This window comes from Nuphar pumila, unplaced genomic scaffold (assembly GCF_984573655.1).
Source record: "Nuphar pumila unplaced genomic scaffold, dmNupPumi1.hap1.1 HAP1_SCAFFOLD_174, whole genome shotgun sequence".
Taxonomy (NCBI): domain Eukaryota; kingdom Viridiplantae; phylum Streptophyta; class Magnoliopsida; order Nymphaeales; family Nymphaeaceae; genus Nuphar; species Nuphar pumila.
The window spans coordinates 58,220-79,284 of NW_028323202.1; the positions used below are offsets into that span (position 1 = coordinate 58,220).

General features: G+C 51.6%; 1 pseudogene across 1 annotated transcript; it reads right to left on the bottom strand.

Annotated features, from left to right (window-relative positions):
* Window positions 1-4,183: 4,183 nt before the first annotated feature.
* On the bottom strand, window positions 4,184-6,584 carry LOC149810913 (calmodulin-like; annotated as a pseudogene). The gene is made up of 4 exons (XR_016428960.1): window positions 6,484-6,584; window positions 6,060-6,217; window positions 5,881-5,961; window positions 4,184-4,450 (listed from the first exon to the last, which is right to left on the bottom strand). The product of XR_016428960.1 is annotated as a calmodulin-like (transcript).
* Between the last annotated feature and the right edge of the window lie 14,481 nt (window positions 6,585-21,065).

A 21,065-nucleotide genomic window follows, 5' to 3' on the forward strand; every position in this document is an offset into this window, starting at 1 on the left:
ACTCATGTACATCACTGGGGGGTGCTGAGTTAATCAAGTTATACTGGTATACTCTCCATTGAAAGCTCAGCCATTCGTCCAGTTGATAGTTGTAATGTTTTTGGTTAGACCTTACTGCAACATCCCAAATGGATGTGACAAGGGCGATACCACAATATTAAACATCTTGCACACTACATAATTACTAGTGGTGAGCTTCCACGTCACAGCTCCCTCTTGGACGCCTCTCTCGCGGGCCTGCAAAAGCCAGACGGTGGAGTGCGGCCCATCGCTATTGGCGAGGTTTGGTACAGGTTTGCCGCTTTATGTGCGCTGACTGCTTGTGAAGAAGTTGGTCCCGCGCTTGCCCCGCTTCAACTGGGTGTGGGCGTTCCGGGGGGCGCGGAGGCGGTGGGCCATGCTGTTCGCGCTGCCCTGGCTGAAGATCCGGAGGCGGCCCTTCTCACTGTGGACCAAGCCAACGCTTTCAACAGCGTTGCGCGTTCGGCCGTGTTTGCTGCGGTGAAAGACCGCGTACCTGCGCTGCTGCCTTTTGTACAGTGGGCTTATGGCGGTCCCTCGGACCTGCACATTCTGGGAGCCCCTCCCGGCACACCTCCGGTACAGTCGCAAGCAGGCGTGCGGCAAGGTGACCCACTGGGACCTCTATTGTTTGCCCTAGCATTACAGCAACCGCTGGAGCGTGCGCGTGCGGCGGCGCCGGGTGTCGCAATTGTTGCTTTCGCGGACGACGTTAGTATGGTGGGTCGCGCTGAGCAATTGCGGGCTGCTTTCTCCACGTTGCATGGACCCCGTGGCGCTGCAGGGGTGGATCTGTCGGTGCAACCTCGCAAGTGCGCCCTCACGGGAGGCCCTCCAAGTGCGATCGCCCGATTGGCTGCGGATCTGCGTGTCCGGCACAACCCGGATGGTGTCACAGTCTGCGGCACTCTTGTTGGCTCAGACGCATATGTTGCAGGCATTGCGTCCGCGCGCGCGGACAGTGTCACGTCGCAGGTTGAGAAGTTGATGCGGCTTCCACTGCCCAAGCAATCACAGTTTGCTTTGCTGCGGGCATCCCTCTCCCTGCGCATGTTTCATTTCCAGTGCTATGTGCCGTGTTTGCATTTGGCGGCGGCCACGCGTCGTGTTGAGCAAGCGATCCTTCATGCCGCCGTCTGCCTCTTTCGCGTGCCTTCGGCCATTGGGCCCGCGGGCGCGCGTGTCCTTGGAGGTCGCGAGTTGCAGCAAATGACCTTGCCTTTACGGCATGGTGGTTTAGGGCTGCGTTTCTCCTCCGAAGTGGAAGCTGATGCTGCTCTTGTTTCTGGGGCGGCATTGGCGCAAGCTGCCATGGCAGGTGGTGTGGCGGCTTGCATGCCCTTTACTGGGGTAGCGCGGGCTCCTCCGATCTCTGCTTGGCAACGCGTTTATGACAGCGTTGCTTCAGACTGTGGTTGGGAGCAGTCTTCTCGCGACATCACAGACGCTTTGGTGGCCGAATTGTTGCCAGGTGTGCAGCACGTTGTGTCGCGAGTTATTGGCAATCGCGCTGCTCGCGACTTCGGATCCTCGTTTGATGTGGCCACCGACGCGGGTAGACGGGATGCGGCTCGTCTCTTTAGTGCTGCGACTGGTCCTTCCGCGGCGTGGATCACTGCGCTGCCTGGTGCTGCCACTACGCGTCTTAGCAATGAGGATTTTGTCTCAGCTGGACGCCACCTTCTAGGTCTCGGGGTGCCTGTTCGGGTAGCAGCTCCGCCTTGTCTATGTGGAGCTGGAGATGCGGGGAAGCCAGATCATGCGATGGTCTGCAATCAAACTGCTGGGATGGCAACGATACGCCACGTTACGCCACGATATCTGGGCTTCTGCCTGGCATCGGGCCATGCGTCGTGCTGGTTGCGCTTCCAGTGCGGAACCAGCATACAGCAGTCTGGTCGCTCATGGCCACTGCAATGGCGCTGCTGGTCTGCGGCGTGGCGACATTCTGGCTGTCATGCCGGAGGGCCGCATCGTCGTCTTGGATTGCGTGGTTATGCATCCTACCGCAGCTTCCTACGTTCGTGGCGCGGCTCGTGATGCGGGTTTTGCCGTGTTGCGGGCGGAGCAGGCAAAGAGACGTCAGTTTACGTCACTTGGTCAAGACGTCGGCTACGACTTCATACCGCTTGCAGTTGAGTCGTTCGGGCGCCTTGGGCGAGAGGCTTCGCGTTTCTTGTCGGACCTAGGCGATGTGGCGGCTGCAAGTGGAGGTGTTTCGAAGGCAGCATTTGTGCGCTCGGTCCGGCAAGAACTCAGCTGTGCTTTGTGCCATGGCAACGGAAGATGTATTACCGTCCATGTTTTGTTTTGTACAGAAAGTGGGCCGGCAGTTCATGCCGGGTTGTGAGCTGCCGGTTGATGAGGCAGGTGAGGTGTACGATAGTAAATTAAACATATGGTTGAGAAAATGAGGGGCGTTACGGCATTACATTATTAAACAACCGTCAATTAGGTTGAAGTCCAAAACATTACGCGTTTTCAATTTATTAAACACCGTTCATACGGTTGAGGAAATGACTGGCGCCGCAGGCGATTGTTTTTCAAGGTACAGCAATTTGTACCGCTTGCGGGCGAAGCCTCGCGCATTCTGGTCCCGTGCCACAGGTGTAGGAGAGTACTGTCGCTTTCGCTTGTTCTTGGAACCCTCGGGCCTGCCAACCCTTCGCTTGGCGGGCTGTGTCTGAGCTGTGTCAGGCAACTCACCCCTATCCACCCCATCGGAACCCTCGGGCAACTCACCCCTATCCACACCATCGTCGAGCAAGCGGGCTGGGGCGTCCTGGGAAGCCAGCGCAGCCTTCCTTTCTCGGAAGCGTTTCACACGTGCATGGGATAGAACTCTCTTTCTGATTACTTCCTTCTGCCTTCGCTCCAGCTCAGCCGGGCAATCACCATCATCTGCACTAACATCTAACACCAGGGGCGCTCTCTCATCTTTCTCAAACAAGTAATCATCAATGCGATTCCATTCTCGCTCATCATGTTCGGCTTTTTCAGCAGTTGTCATGTCTTCACCTTCTTGAAACACAGCAATGACTGCCTTTGCTTGCGTGAACCGGCCCCAGCTGGGGTGGACGGTGCGTGACAGTGCATGTTGACAAATTGGTGGTTTCTGCAAGGTAAGATGGGCCCTTATATGCTTACATTCATAACAGGGTTCGTTCTGGTGTCGGGCTTCGAATAGGCCAGGGTACACAGGGTGCCGCAGGCACCTTAAGAAAATTCTGGACAGAGTTACCCGTTACATCCAACATTTATTAAACAACCGTTCACAAGGTTTTTTTTTCCCCCAATCATTACGCGCTACCAATATAATAAACGCCAAGGAAGTTGTCCGGCCCAGCGTTACGCGTTACGAACCTATGTTTAATTTACTACGGTAGAGGGGTTGGTGTGTCGTGTTGTAGCGCTCCTGCTTTGCTCTCCCTTAGTCTTGTCGGCTGGCTGTTTTGATTGTTCTTTTCTTTCTTTCTTTGTTTTCCTGTGTGTATGGTTTGATTTTCTTTCGTGTGTTCTTGAATTGAGTCGTCCTTGTTTGCAGTTTATTTCTGCTTTGCTTTCCCGCTTCGTTGTAACACATAAGTACTATGGTCCTGCTGATGGCAAAGGTTCTTTGGGGTACTGTCTGTCATTGGAACTGATCGACGAAGGATTTGGTACTCTCAGCATGAATGAAACTGACAAAAGGGTCGGCTTCACTGCACCTCTTGGATGTTGTTTCGTCTGGGTGGTGATGTGCACATGACGGTTGGGATGCGTTTGAACAAGTGACACAATTTGGGGTGGTGACAAGTCATGACCTTGCAGTAACAACACAAGAGCAATATTGACACGGAACTTTGAACCGCCCAGTGCTTCTACAACACATAGACATCTGCAATGAGCAACACATCATCCAGCAATGCTGCGGTACGGATGTGTTCCGACCTCAGGAGATGCCAGCTCATTCAATGTCAATGCTACCAGAACTTTTGATTCATAGGCACCATGGACACATGCTGGGTACATTTCGAGATAGCACCGTGTGTGTATACTGGTATGTTGATACATGTACATGCTCTGCGATTCATGATGCACATGTATCGAGGCAGAACGCCCTAGCAATCATGATCTCAAAGCAGTCGAGAAGCATTGAGCACAACCCTTGCAGACATGTCTGTCGTACTGACAGGTAGGACATGCACATTGAGGCCAAATTCATGCCCAGCTGAGCGACAAGGCGGAGCCACAAATTTCCGACCAAGCTAAGATGTGACCGATGCTGATGCAAGTTGCTGCCTGTAACCTGGCCACTACTTCGCAACCATCATGCGCACGAACTCTTCGTAGTTGACCTGTCCATCGCCATCGACGTCTGCCTCGCGAATCATCTCATCCACCTCCTCGTCGGTCAGCTTCTCCCAAGGTTGGTCATGACGTGCCTCAGCTGCAAGTCACAGATGAACTCAACCTCTACAATCTTTTCAGCTACAAGTCAACTCCGCTATGTGTCCTGAGATATGGCAGGAACATAGTGCTCAACACGGATGCATCCCTTTGCTGCAAAGAGACCGTGTGAACGTCAACGTGAAACTGTAATCATAACCAAGCGTGGGTGACGCCAGCTTGCAGTTGCACATAGAATGACCGACTAAGATTCTCATGCTCTAAGTGACCTTCGCTATATTCTCCGTAGGGATCTTTCTTTCGCATAACAAGTCAACGACCCTGAAGCCCATGAGGACTCGACTTCCACACATCTTGTCTGGAAGATACTCCGCCATTGCCAGTAACTTTCTAAATCATGGCCTCGCCCATTTGGCAAATATTGAGTTGATTCGGTCCTGCTGGCCTTCTTTGGGCCTCGGGTTGCCTCGTTTTACCCCGCCCTGGCCAGATCAGTGCAGAAAGTGCATGGTCAGCATGCGCGGTCCTATGACCTGATGACCATATCATGCAAGTACGTCCCCACAGCCCTATGCAATATGTTAATATGGCACAGAACTGAAATACGACCCTGAGAAATGCCAAAATCCACAACAACCACCTCAACATACTCAGAAACAACAACATGCAAGGCCTTTGAGGGCCATGATGGGTCGCTAGGTAGCAGCAACGTTCTTAAATTGGTGGATCACCCGAGTACGCAGGTCGAGGTAATTTCACCAAACACTGGAAACCCAAAATGGCAACTAGTACTTGCACACCAAGACCGCTGGACACTTCACACACCCTTGGTTGTGCGAGTGGACAAGGCTGGTGGAAGCAGGGCTTGTGCAAGTGTGCAGTGATCTATCCAAGATCATGGATGATGCTGAGTGCCACATCAGGACACTGTTAGACCAACTCGGGTGCAGGTAGTTGTCGACCAAGACAACGCGTCAATACCAACGTTACAGAAGCGAAGAGTGGCCGCACGTTATCGATACTCTCAAAAATGTCGATTGATGCATGATAAAGATATACAAGAGGCTAGCATCGTGGGATGAATGCAGACTAATATTGCGAGTTGCTTCATCAAGACCACGCCAACGACATTTCGTGTCCTCGTTGTAATTTCATTGCATGCCGTGCAATTTGCCAGAGATCTCGCTTGTCACGAAAGTGAGGAGCGATGTTCATGCAGGGCATTTGAATGAAACAAATGCGGAATGCTGTTCCAACCACAGTCCGCCAGGAGAAGCCAGCGAAACAAGCACGCTCCCTGCTCCGCCAAGATGGCACGAACTGGCCCCTGTCCCTTCATCTGAGAATTCTCTACCAGACACACAAAACTTTGAGCTTATGTACTGCGGAGCAGCATACAGTGTATGGGTCACCATCACACTTTGACCTGACTTGAATGCCCAATGTTTCGCCAGGGCTTGGGCTACATACCTCAGCTGCGGAAATGAAACCATTTCCATCTTTGTCGAACACCTTGAAAGCTTCGCGCAGCTCTTCCTCGTTATCGTGGTCCTGCACTCGTGTCGCAAGTGAGGCACTCGCACGTCGAAGAGGAGAGAGGGTACGAAGCACACGACATTGAGCAGACAGAGGCAATGCAATAAATTCACCTGCATTTTCCTCTGCATGAGGTTGAGGAACTCTGGGAAATCGATGGTGCCATTCCCGTCGGCATCCACCTCGTTGATCATGTCCTGGAGCTCCGCCTCGGTTGGGTTCTGACCCAAGGAACGCATGACTGTGCCAAGCTCCTTTGTTGTAATCGTTCCTGAAAGCACATGCCAGCGTGACAGGTCACGAACGCAGGGACAGCTTCGAATCAGTCGCCACCTCAACCTGCACGAGCCAGTGACAAAGCACCACACAACTCAGGGCATATGTGCCAGGCGAAAAGAACGTCGCTTATGGTAAGAAAGGATATGTGTAGTCAAGCAATTTCAGGAAACCATGCTCTCCAAGCACGGTTTGAAAAGGTCGGAAAACTTGGACTCCAGACACACAAACGAGGCAGCCACAGAGAAGCTGAAGCGATACCATCTCCGTCCTTGTCGAAAAGTGCAAAAGCCTCCTTGAACTCTTGGATCTGAGCGTCTGTGAGCTTTTCTGCACCGTCAGCCATTTTGAAACCGCAAGACAATAACACGCAAACGGTTGCAATACAGTAGAGAGCAACAGCAGACGATACATTATGACCTGATAGTGTGCTGAGATCCTTGTGTTTATGATGCTGTCCTCAACTTTTTGCGCAGCTTGGCTCTCATCTCATCGATATGCAGCCAGACACGCGTTTGTGGACAGCGTTCCCGCCAACAACGTAAATGACCCTCCGAAAAATAGATAGACCGGTCAGCCTCTCAAAGCTTTCAAAGCTGGTTTAAGCCCAATCGTTCTACTTGACATCAATCAGCAAACATTTTCGCAGTCGGAGTGGCTGAACTGAATTGGAGTAGATTGAGATACACTCACAAACTGGTCGGGTACGTAAGGGAAGCTATGGGTCACCTTTGGAACAAGGAATAGTCGACAGCGTGAACACCCGTGCAAGAGCAGCATGTCATTACATATATTTTAGCTGTTTGTGAGAGCAGATTCCATGAGAGTAGCTCAATACTGACAGTCCTCATCAAGGCCAGGTGGCCTGTGCAGATTGCGCCATCTGAATGGCAAAGCATCTTTTCGTGAACCCAATGGAGCTTCTCACGCCTCAGGCAGCAGCCGATGTCATGGCCTGGATGTGGTACTTACCAAGCCTGGAATGACATAATCTGTGCATCTGTGCGGTACATATAACGAGAGGGTGCAGTAGTCAAACTCTCAACACACGATACACTGATGCAAGAATTCAAGGTTCATACAAGAAGTCCTAATGCGAGATGATATCGCGTATCAACCCAATGACACGCGCCTTATTGTCAAGTCAGCTAGTGACACACTGCCAGAACATGCAGAGCACCATCTATGGCTCCATTCAACAAAGCCATCGTCAGTGCGGCGTCCACGACTGGATAGGTTGAATCTCTGATACCAAACCAAAGGGCTGGATCTCTCCATGCCCTGGGGACCCCAACTGCCCTCAAAGATTCGATACCCTTTCTGTGCATGCCTGAGTCACCGGGGTCCCTCAATGGACTAGCATCGATATGTGATGCGAAAGCGAGCGGGCTCTTTGGAGCGGGCTCATGCATTCCGGAAACTTCTGACTCTGTCTGAGTGGGATACTTGTGCCCGGACAGGCCCGAGCTCTCCCATGATGCGTCCTTTGCGTGGCCCCTACGGAGTTGTGCCAGCTCTGCTGATGTCCCAGGCTTGTCTGCGACTGGCTCGAGCTGCCAGAGTTGTTCGCTGCAGTCCTCGCTGCTGGCGCCTCTGCACACAGAACTTGCCCTTATAAACATCTCCCAACAGGGCCTGCTTAACCACAGAAGGGAACAATGATGCCCCAAATAGTTTTTGGAGTTGTGAATGTCCATGTGGATGCGGTAGGTGTTGTAAAAGATACATCACCAAAAAACCCTTGGCTGCTCCCTACTGACCCGTCCGTCCATTGTTGAGATACTAGACAAACAATCTCACGACATTGGAGGGCGATTGGTGTTCGACCATCAAGTTGCGGCATAGCAGTATGGAATGTCCGCCACCTGCTTATTGCTTTCATGTGAAACTCCCAGCTATGCCTTGGACTGGAGGAAAATGCGGGGTGCCTTATCTCAGCCACCCACCATCCTGTTGACAGTTTGTGTGTAGGGGTTGACTGAAGCTGTTTTCACATGACGTACCCCACGACCTCTAAAGATTCGCCAACAGCCCTGTCATTCAAGGCCTCTAGTGTGCTCATGTGATGTCAGAATGCGACGCGGATTGTGCGACGGGATGCTCAGCATCGAGAGCTGTCAGGCGAACCCGCTCATGCTCCTCTGTCTCACAGAACCGGCACGAAAGGGGGAAAAAAAATGTTTTGCGACTGCGAAAATATACCGTTCGTACGGTATGCTAAGAGGCGAGCAAATCACTGACACGACCGTAGTATCCACCGCAGGCCACTGCTTGTTGACCAGGCAGTCACCACATGCAAATCACAATGAATGCTTTCACTGCTGGCACCTGATACAAACGCCGCGAAAACGCCGTTGTTACTCTGAGCGGCTCCATCTCTCTTTGCTGCCAGTGATCATATGTATTTCCAAGAAGTTGAACAACCGTACCCGATCCCGTCTGACAACAGGGCCGCTGGACGAAATGGCTCGTCTCGAAGCAATGGCGCTCCTTCTTGCTTGTCAGCCCGTCTCGCCTCTTTCTCTTTCTCCCTCTCCTCCGCCTCCAGTCGCTCCTCCACTTGCCTCTCAGCTGCTTGAATGTACCGAGTCTTCTTCTGCAACATGGCACAACGCACCGGTCAGACGTCCGAATGTCATTGAAGTCTGCCAACAGCGGTGGCGTTTTGCGAACGCGTGCGGCATCACGCATGCTGTCCTGTTTCTGAATAAGCACCTTAAGACCTTAGACCTCAAGACCTTAGGACTTAGCACCTTGAGGCTTTAAGACCTTAGGACGTTAAGACCGCAATGCATGAAATGACATCGCCTTGCATATTAACCAGACTGATGCATTTCGTGTCCATTCAGGAATGCATTCATCTCCTGATGTGGATAGAGACGATGGCAACGACCGGCTTGCATTCGCGTGTCAACAGGCGTAGCAGGTAGGAAGCTACAATCACAAGGATCATGTTTACAAGCCAATCGTGGGAGGAGAAATGCAATAGTGTGCTGGCCTCTACCCGGGGGAAGCTGTATGAGACAGTAAGTCATCATGTCTACTGAAGTTCTTTCGACAGTGCTCTATGAATGTATAGCCAAATGGGTCATACAACAGGACTTGTCTTTCTGGTGTGATTTTGTGACTCATCTCACCCCGGCCAAGAACATCCGATGAGAAGTCCACATGCGTGATCAGGGGTGGGTGGGCAGGATAGGCATGCAGGACCTCGTTCATGAGGGCATCAGTGTTCCTGTAAAATACTGACTGTCAGCAAGATGTAAACACACTGTCAGGCTACCTTCAGGAACTGTTATTATTATTAAGCATATCACCCTCAAGCACGACTAGCCCTCAAAGAAGCTGCGTTTCTGTCCAACGCTGAATGTGCGTAATTGAGCGTGATCAAACATAAGACAATTTTGGCACCAAGTCTTGTGCCGAAACCACGTGCAGTGCGTTCAAACACGTTGAGAGCATTGTGAATATGAATGCAACACCCCCAATGGCTTGTTGCCTCAAATAAGCAAACTTCATGCAACAAACTCGACATGTGTTGTTATATGATGAAAGCATGAGAAACGCCCCAAAGCTTGTGCATATAAGATGATCATATATATTGTTACGACACTGCAGCATCCACATGGATACTTGCAGCTCCAAACACGACCTGGGAATCATACAAACATGCCATATAATAACATGGAGCAGCAGCTTTGCAAGAGGTAAGGAGCTGGGAGGGTGCACACCGAGCGGACAAACTCCAGGCCGGGAGACATCTGGGCGCCGGCGGACTTCTGCAGCCGCACAGAATGCTCTTGGACGGTGCGCTTCTGCATGGGGTTGTCGCTGGGCCGGATGTCGAGAATCTGCTCGATGTCTGACACCAAGACGTTGACGAGGACCGTTACCCGCCCGGTCGTCACCGTCTCGATCGATGCCGTGTTGAAGCTCCTGAGCTCCGCGTCCACGATGAACTGGTCATTTGTCAGCTTCGGCGTCACGTTTGTGAACCACGCTGCATGCGTGCAACTTCGTTGGCGGTGACGCATGCACACGCGTAAACATTGGCCGCAAAGCCGACTGACTCGTGTGACTCAACGGAGTGCGGAGCTGGAGTGTGAAGGATCCTGGAGCATTCGATAGCTCTCAAGATGCCAATGTTGTATTGCTTCGCCGCGCAGATCGCGCGTTGTCAACAATGTACATCACAGACGAGTTGGAACCTTACGAGGAACGATACGGTGATGACACAGCGGGTTTGACTCATTGGGAAGCAAGTAGACTTTGCTGTGAGTTTGTCCTATGCATGAGGCCAACTGTTTCCCTTGTTGCATGCCGAATCGCCAGGGACTTAGCATGATACACCTGATGGGAGGACTGGGAGGACTGAAGGACCGTTGTTGCAATCCCGTATGTGCTGTGGTGCTTTGCTTGTCCATGTTACAATACAATTGCCACAACAGCATGGAGCTGCCAATGTCCATGTGGATGCGGTAGTGTTGTAAAAAGATACAACATCATCATCAGCATGGCAGTGCTCTTGTCTATGCGGTTTCGTACGATAGACTCTACAGAGCAGGAAACACACATGCTGAGGACATCTCCCCGCCCCCTCATTTGGTAGGCTAAGATGTCGCAGATGGCGAATACATCTTCTCCCGCCAACGGCTCACCAAGCTCTGCGCCATTTCACTACTGATGGCGTCTCCATCATGGGATACAGCTGGTAATGTCCAGCCCAGAAGGTGGCTGCTGGCTGCATTACTGAGCGACCTGTACACAAGATCGGCTGAAGAAGGCTATATACATGAGCGATTGAAGGTGGCTGCATACCTGAGCGATTGAAGGTCAACGGCAAGCCGGAGCATGGCAGGAAGCAGCTGCATTGTACCCTGTGCAGGCCAGGTGTGCACGGAAGGACGACGAGGCCGTAGCCTTGCAGGTTAGCAGGTGCCTGAGCCGCCCAGCCCCAGGGTGTCTCGTGCTGGAACACCCTCACCACCAGTTTGGGCCAGCCAAACTCTGTTCGGCGGTCTGTTGACACAACCTGCATACACGCAAGCTCTGCAAAGCCATTCTACATTTGTGTGGAATGAAGATAGTTGGTTGAGCAAGACTCTAGCGACGGCAACATGATTGGATACATGATAATGGCATACCGACCGGAGTTGGAATGTCTAACGAGAGTGCAACAACGAAATAGGAGAAGTTTTCTCCTTTCCGTTTCTCAACAACAACACCGTTCCAGGTTCCGGATTCAATACGTTTTGAGAACATTATTCTAGGTTCGATCATGCTTTGCTGCTTTAAGGCAGTCAGCTGCGCTCACCACAAGGGCAATTGCTCCAAAACATGCTGGCAAAATTTGTTGCCAGGCCCTATGGGTGATAGTATTAATTTTGCCCGAAGCCATCGCTCCTGCTTAGCGTCGCCACTTTGCTGGAACATGCTGCCTTCACCTATCACGTCATAAGCAAGAGATGCAATGAAGCTGACGTCTCAGGGTTGGAAATCAAGCTATCCTGATGTGGTTGTCAACACACCACGTCCACATGGAGGTCGTTCTCAGAATCCGTATCCTCATAATCCAATGCACTGGCATTGGATGTATCATCAAGCCTGGCAAGTAATAGTAACAAAGTAACATAGTTGACATAGTGTTCGATAATCGGGAGGCAGACGAATTCTGACATCCAAAGCTACGCCCGCTAGCAGGCCAGTGTTGCAAAACGAGCAAAGGGTGAAGTCTGGTAAATCAGCAGTCAGCGCACCAATTCAAATGGGTGGCCCCATGTGCAGAAATCAGAAACGACGGCATCTGTGGCGGAGGATATCTGTGTGGTGCCCAGGGACGAGCCTTCGGGGCTGTCGAGCTGCCAGTCCGATGCCAACTGCCACTCACAGAACAGCTGTTGTGCGCTGAAGCCGCTGCACCCTGCGATTCGACGTGCGCATCAGCATGCTGCATGATGCATGCAGTATGGATCAGACTGAATTTCATGCATGGAGGCCCCCTCAACTTTCCAGACATGAAGTGTAGGGGAGTAGTCATTGTCACGTGGAGGTGCGTGTGTGCAGAGAACTTGAACAGATTTAAATGCCACAGACGTTTTAGACCGATGTCTACTTTCGGTGAGATAGTCTTGGACAACCCCACAAAACGAGCTACAATGCCTCCTGGCTTGCATCAGAAACCAGACATCATGCAATGTCATGATACGTGAGTTGGGGAACTGGTTGGACTTGCTTGTTCTGTGAGAACCCTCAACAGAAGGACTGATAGAGGCTCAGGGTCAGCAGAGAGCGCAGAGAAAAGCTTTTCCTTCATACTGTGACTCCTGAGGATCACAGCAACGTTTAGTTTTACTCGTGCAGCACCATGGACCTGTAGACGACAGTAAACAGGATACAGCGCCCCAGAGCAAGCTCAGGGGCATGTTCCACAGGCTTTCACAATCTTCAATACGGCTTTCTGACGGGAGATCATGCCTTCTAACTGTCCGACGATGTGCAGCTTTGTTCGTCTTGACTGTTGCAGCCGACTAAGGCTGTCAATGGGCGTGCTCCGGCCATCCTATAGATCAAGACGAGTAGGTGATGTGAACGGGAGGGCAGGATGCAAGTTTTGCATCTTCTTGGCTGCCATTTGAAACTTATTACTACTGACAAACTTTGATCATCCGCCATAATCATCCTGTCTGTCGCTTTCCATGCGCAAGGCAGGCTGATGGGCACATGGCATGCCGTGCTGTAAGAGCTCTTTACCCTCCATGAACAGACTCTGTCCAACTCCAAGTGAGAGTCATGCTCTTGAGATCCAGAGTGAGAAGCACATTGCGCTCATTGCACAATTCAGACAAACGCCTGCGCGACCACGTTGCGGTGCCTCTTGGGTCGGTATATCTCGAAGACTACAATGCTCTCAAGATAACACCATAAATAAATTTCTAAACATTTCTATTTACCCGCCACAGGTGTAAACATAGATGACTATCACCTGATGCACGATCCCAGCAGCTGCGGAAGGGAATTCGATAGCCTCTGCCTGCCCTCGACTCCGCTCCTCATCAAGGGGCATCTTCTGTGCTTGGCGCTAGGATTGAAGCGCTTTGTAATACACTGCCAACGTGTTTTTGGGCTGAAGTGCAGGACACAAAACAATCCGCTCGACCCTACCCGCAAGCACGATAATCTAAAAGGAAAGTGTTAAGCCATGCATGAAGAAACTGCGATAGCCTCATTTTTGTGTGCCCATATCATTTATGTCATCACTAAGTGTCTGCCCGGACCCGGCCCCGGTCCTGCCCCAGGATTACGTCCGCTCATACAAGCCCCCTCTGGCCACCACCTTGCAGATTGGAGCAAGGTGTGCACAGCTTCTCCAGACCCTGCAACATGATGCCAGGCAGCTTTCTCATTCCATGCTTTGTGATGTTATTCATGTATCAAAGACTTTGATTGCGTGCTCGTGCTTGCTGTGGCACCTACGAATCGCTTACAATCCTCTTGCAACTGTTGCCAAAGGCAAAACGTGCATTCGAATTCTACAGACTGCTCATCAAGAGGGTGTGGTCGTTATCGTGTCGAGTAGCGTGTGACCTGCTTTCGTTATACGGCGCCTGATTGTTCGTACTAGACCAAGAATGTGGCGGACAACATGGCGTCGTTTCTGCGTTTCAGGATGTCCGTGATGACATTGGTGAATAACTTGGCCGTGAAGCGTTATTGTTGCAGGCATCCTTTCTCGCACGAAAGCATGCCTATGCCGTTGGAACCCTCAACCCCTACTGCTGGGACGGGCTTCCTATCCATAAACGGAGACAACGACATTGACATACCGGATGTTGTTATCAAGGCAATGAGTCAATGTCATAGCGGATTGTATGTTCTGTTCGAACAAGTTACGAAGGTGGACACTCCGTTTCTGGACTTGTTGGGAACCCTGTACGGACACGTCGCGCTACAGAAACCATGCTTCAATTTGGTTCCCTTGCTACCTGGTTGTGGTTGGAGCGCAGGTGAGAACAGACACTTTGTGCCAAAATGTGGTAGGTGGATATCATGGCTTCCTGGTGTAAGCACTGATGCACTTGACATGCATTTGTCATGAGATGACAATGCATCTGAAACATGACTCGCTATACCTCGTCTACGCAGCTGATGTGATGAATTCCTGGTCCCCAAGCGCACCAGGAATCCCCGACAACGTCAGTGAGATGTAGGTGAGTGCGAGAACTTGGACACCACGGATGTGCAGCCAGACCTCCGTGCAAATGGAGGAGATCAGCAATCGGGACAGGGGCATACAACCACAGAGCATGCACTTGTGAATGATACAACGACCGAGTCGCTCTCCTGCAAACAGGACAACCGCCCATGGTTGCCAGAAACCGGGGCTATCATCAAAGGCACACAAGTGCTGGGCCCTCTCCCAGAGGCAGCGGAACACCTCAGGTTTGGTCATGTAGCACTTGGTGGCACATTTGACCGCCTACATGCCGGACATCGCCTGTTGCTGTCTGCCGCTGTTGCCATCACCTCCGAGGAGATATACATCGGGATCACAGGTATTGATCCCGTGTCAACCCTTCATTCCTTCCCTAAGGAAAGCAGGGTTTCGCCAGAACAGGGTTCCCATTTATTTCCGCAAAACTCATTCATTCTCAGGCGTCTGGACCCAAAATTCATTTCTGGCGACCATGCCTGGCGAAACTATAAGAGAATCCTGCACCGCAATCTTGAGGTTCTTTTGTTGGCGTTCCGGTGTGCGCTGCCCGATTGCATTGCATGGAGGCATCGCATGGCCACGTGGTCACTGCCTTGGCAACGATTGCCATGATGGAGCCTGGCCACGCTGCACAGTCGTGGTGGTTCACCAGATTGGGTTCCAACCCCCAAAATCCATGCATTTTCAGGCACCTGGACCCTCAAATCATAAGGTCTGGCAGAACATTGCACCGTCGCTCTTGCTAGGTTGTCAAACAGTCTGAACGACGAAGAAGTAACATTTGAGGAGCTTTGGCTGCGCACGGGCTTTGCTCGTCTAACATGTTATTGCTTCTTGAAGAACGGGTGCGGTTTGTTGTGGCGCGGGTAAATTAGTGTTTCGCCTTTCCCACTGTATTATGGTCCAGATACCCGGAAACACATAGCCTTTTGGGACAAAATTGGGGGGCGAAAGTCCTTCTGATGACGCAATGTGCAAGTTTAAGTGCTGAGTTGCTTCCATCAATGGTGCTGTAGGTGACAAACTGCTCGACTCCAAGGAGCACAGGGAGCTGATTTACACATACGACGAGCGCTTGTGTCACGTTTCGCAGTTTGTTGCGGCCATGAACCCATCACTCAAGCAGACCTTCCTGCCTCTGCTCGACCCGAAAGCGCCCACGCGAGCAGAGACGAGCTCGGAAGTGACCGCGATCGTCGTGAGTGAGGAGACGATCAAAGGCGCCCAGAGCATAAATGCTGGCAGGACGGCTCGGGGGCTGCAAGAGTTGATAATTGTCGTCGTTCCCGTCCTGCAAGCCATGGCGGGAGGAGCGGACAAGCTGAGCTCTACAGCATTGCGGGCCAAAGATGCGGCGAACACCCCTGGGAAGCAGCCGACATCTGTTTGAGCTCCTGTTGATTGTCAACCTTCCTTGAATGTTGTGTACTTGAGCATCTGAGCTGCTGCGCGAAGGGGGGGCTGTGTTGGGCATGCTGCTATCTATTTTCTCAACTGCATGAAAACTGAGCTCGTGCCCTCCTGCTTGTGCTAAGATCATCAACACCTTTCACAAACGGGTGACCGAAACAATGTTGTGATGGACGCCTGTTCAATTCATTTACAAGTAACTAGGTGGTGTAAACTGGCGAAGGGGCGTTGCTTCCTTGGACACCGAGCAGTTGGACGCCCCAGGGTAGGGCTGAAACGGCACGGAGAGGTGCACAAAGTTCATTGGAAATTTGCCACGACCTGAACATCTCTGACATCTGCAAGGCCCCTAGCAAATAGTCGGTTGCGACCTCGTTGCTAGCAATGTCTTGGGGCCTGGCTATGACACCTGCTCTTAGCCAACCCCCTGGTCCTGTGTTGAGTGCTTCACTCTCCCGTTTTATGGGATCCTGCCTTGGGGTGTGAGGAGGCTGACTTGCCCTTGCCCTTCAATGCCAGCCTGGTGGTAGGCGCACCATTCGTATTGTTTGACGCCAGGCACAGACGGGTCGGGATACGTACCGGTGCGCGTAACATGGTGGCACATCGAGGACGCCCTTGCACGACAATTTCGCAAGGGGTTCGATGTTTTGTTGTGGGCTACTATGCCATAGTCTATGGTAGCTGCCCTGCCCCATGAGGTATTCCAGCCATTCCTGCCGTTTTGTCCGAATTCGCCATGTCTTTGACAAAGATGACACAGCAAACGTGGACTCGGAACATATTGTATGTCATGCAGGATCTTACTCGACTTCGATTGGCTACGAAGGTCCATGTTTGCTGCGGGCATGCCTGTTTTCTACCAAGAGACATCTGTGTGTAGGTTGCGTCCATTTCATTTTGTACCTCGCATCCGCCAGCTTCAGCACTGTTGCCATACAAGTCATCAAACATCTGAAAAAATGCGAGTATTGTGCATCGTCACCGCCGTTTCGTTCGCCAGCTTTCTTGCTGTGCAATACCTGAGCAATTCAGGAGCATTGGGTTTAACCAATGCGGATGTCTCTCGCATGTTCTCAACACCTATCACACCAGCGGACTGGGCATTTTCAATATGGGGCTTCATTTTTCTCGGACAGCTTCTGGCTTGTGTGTACGTGTTCCTGCCCTCAAGGACGGAGAATTCGACGGTGCGACTCGTACCCTGACGACGGCCTATAAGTAGGACTGGTTGTGCAAGCCGTGATCTGCATATGAATTCATGATTACACTGATTATATCATTCCATGCGCATGCAATATATCGCAGTGGTGTTCATGCTTAAGGCAGCATCCTTGGACCCAGGCTGGTGCCGGACAGACGAAAGCTGACACCCCTTTTAAGCACGCGTCGAGCGTCACATTCCCTCCGCTATGGCTACCTCGACTTCTATTCCTTCCGAATCTTTTGTTACAGGAGAACCGCCTTCATCTGCTATACGCTATGTGGATGCGGTAGAGCATTCTTCCCGCATACGACGTCGCGTCTTGTCTCGGAAGTCGGGAGGACAGCAACGCGGCAGTCGTGATATGCACGTATGGAAGCATGCTATGTCCTATTATGCCTTTCCTACCAACCGTATTGTATTGAACCACCGTTTGCGCAGTTACAGCTCCTCGGCTCATGGGGAGTACACCTGAGCAGAATGGACGTCTTTTTGCGATTGGCAGTGACCTCAAGTTCCCGGATTTTGCCACTGTGATTTACTCGCAGGGCGTTTCCCCCGTGTGAATGTTCTGCACAGAACTTATGTATTACCTTGCAATGCACTCTACTGTCGTTTCACGCACCAGAGCGACGGGCAACGGTGACATCGATTGAACATTGGACTTGCGTGACCGTGCCGTCCACGCCAGCACCATGTGCTTGTACAATTGAGATGTGACTAAGCAGCGACTTACCTACATGCGTGAGCATCTGATCGCAATCATCGACAGCGCGTAACTTTGGCCACATGCTGCAGTTCTGGAAGACTAGAGCTGCGAGCGTGACGTTCCCGTGGTGGATAACTGGCTGGGTGTGCGAATGCGTGTGGCAGCTCTGCTTCGTGCAGGCATCAAGCCAGGGCATGTTGTTCTCCACGGTTTTCATGCTCGGAGCACTTGCCTCCTTTCAAAAGGCCCTCTCGAACCTTCACAACCTGCAGAACTCGACCCTACCAGCACTTCCATCCACAGTATACTCAGCGTTCTGGGTGCCCACAGCAGTCAACGCAGCATGGCTCAGCGTCGCCTCCGCAGTGCAGCTGGTGATAGCACTAAAGGCCAACACAAACTTCTCACTAGTGCCGTGGTCGGCAGTCTTCGCTTGCCTGGCACTTGGCATGGGCATCGCAATAACATACATCCACAAAGACGCCCCATACGGCCTGACCCTGATCTGGTCGTTTGTCGCGATTTATGGGGGCCAGCATGGGCGGGAGTCAGCTATCCAGGTGCTCTCGATTGTTGCGCTGGTGCTGCTGCTCCCAGTTACGTTGTCAACAGTCTTGAGAAAGCGGTCGCTGCAGCCGTCGTCAAGGACGCCGTACAGCTCAACGCCTGCAGGCGGCTCCCCCACCCGTATGCCGTCGCCGCACGCCTCTGGCGAGGCACTGCTGCTGCCAGGAGAATGATGTCACACTCACGTTCCAAGTTTGAAGGTTTGAAAGCTAACTAGTTTTATTAGTTTACAAGGCAGATAGTGTTGCCCTGATCTCCTCTGTTCTCGCCACTGTTGTCTGGTATTTGTGGCCCACTATATGCGTTTGTAGTACTCGGCTGTAGCACTCGGCACATGCGCTGTGGGGGGAGCGAGACGTACAAACACTCACGCTCTGCCTGGCGCTGTTCTTGATTTGCAGCGACTGGTGGCACCCAGCATACCTAGCAATTCCATGGCCCAGTGTCCACATTGTTGCTGTGACGGATACTTCTGTGTTTCGCCACAGCTGCATGCTGGCGAGACAACAACCGATATTAGGCTGTCAGTCAGCTCCCTAGGTAGCTCATTCGCCTTGTCCGTACGCTTTTTTCAGCAGAGGAATTATTACATTGAAAACGGGAGTTTGTTTGTGCGTTCATCAACGCTCCAATTGTGCACATTTCTGTGCGTGGGTGCAGATATCTCTACCTGCGAGTCTCTTGACGACAGACTTTGAGATGCTTCCGTGTGAGAAGAGAGGGGGGTTGCTTAGACGACTGTTTCAGCAGTGCTGTTCGTTGTTCATTAAAGGCTGCGAAGCGAGGTTGCATTTGGCCCTCCTTGTAAATTCCCTCTTGTTGAGGATGCTACTACGTTAAGAGGCATTGAACGAGACTTTTCCTTAGAGACGCTCTTCCTGAAGAAGTCCACCGGTACTTGGTTTTGTCGGGGTTTTTGCAAGCCTATAGCAGTGTGTACTCTAGTAATCTCCACAAGCCTTTTCAGTTGTACTCTTGCCCTCTACTGGCAGAATGGGCTGATTTACAATCTGATCATGACTGTTTGATCTTCCAAGGTGTGTAAACCTTGGCCTAGCCTTACACTTGTTAGAGCCTTTTGCGGCGTACTCTGATATGAATTGTACAATCGTTTCAGCAGAATGTTTGTACATGCACACATTACAGTGCGACTGGTTGGCCCGCAACTAGTTTGACTGAGCCTGTGGAGCCGTGAACAAGAGGTGCTGTCTTTTGTGCAAAAGGACCTTGTTTTTGGGATATGACATGTGGCCATGGACTGACTTTTAATCATGGACTGACTGTTAATCTTGGAAATTCATTGATTGGCCCGTGCCAGTGCGCGTAATTGGTAGGTTCATGAACCCGTACGTAATTTCATCACACCAAAGGTCTTCCTTCAGGGCAAATATGAGAATTGATGCAAAACCCAGCAGCCAAGCCGTTCAAGCATCGCTTATAGAGCAGAGATACAATGCTCAGTATGGCAAGTTGAGGAAAAGTCCACAACATCATTTTCTGATAAACCAAATGCTCTTAACTTCTGCTGGACAGAACTCTCACGTGCACGACACTGCAAAACATACTCAGTTACCAATTCATCCCGTCAACTGGCTGGTGTACATGATTGACCCACTATTCCACTGCCAGTCTAAGCATTGCTTGATGTGCTAGAATAATCACACACAAATGAAATGTTCCCAGGCGCGCCGTGTCCGCGACAGCACGCACCTGAGGTGACGGATCTGTAGCGACGACTTCTGCCCAGCCCATGAATTGCGCCCTATGCAGGCCGATCGGCCGATATCGGCTACACCGGTCGCGTCTTCAGTGGGTCAGGTACTGTCAGTGAGAAGATGCGCGTTCCTGGCGAGTGATCGGCCAACAACATATGGCGGTGGATTTCCACGCATTGGACACACGTCGTGGGGGGCTTGCGGGGTTTGGTCGTCTAGCGCTGCAACGCGCGTACGTGCGCATGACCCTAACCCGTAACCCCTGCAAGCAGTACTTACCGCTTGTGACACTCTATCTGCGCATGCATACAGACGGCAACTTCACTCGTCTGATCCACATATGTCACAAACACTTTGCAAAGAACACAGTCCAAAACGGTGACGTTTGCTTTGGCCTCTGTTGTAAGTAAGGTTACCATCCCGGTCACATGACCGAAATATCGATTTCGAGGGCCGGGGATGACGAAGGCTGATTGCCGACAAGGCAAGACTGAATACGTCGAGCCAGATAGCGTGTCTACTATCATGTGCGACAGGTAGTCCAGCTTGCAACTCGACATAGTCAAACCTTCTGCAATTCGAGCTCAAAATTTTGCACCTTGGAATAGACAGTCCCAAACATTCGTATGGCTGGAGAGTCGCCCTTTCCCCGTAGCTCGCAAATCTGCAGAATTCATAGAACAAGCGTTGGGTGTTGCATTGTGGGCACTGGTGTGCAGACAAAGCCTTGGGTTGTCCAGCACCTTGGATTTTGGTAAGTGCAGTGTCCGACATTGCGTCGTACTGTCAGTGTTACTCACGGTGATGTAAACCCCTGATAGTCATCACACGCCGTTCATTGTGAATGCTATTAAATGCTGACGGTCATTCCCTGCGCATGGTTCGGGAATATCAAGAAGCTGACGCCCTTTCCCTGATCCGAACGCGTCCGATTACGTGGATTGTCGGCGTGTGTTCGGTCGCATGACACCTCTCATAGAACCAACTTCAATTGCACCGATTACTAGCAGTCAATCACCATGGTTT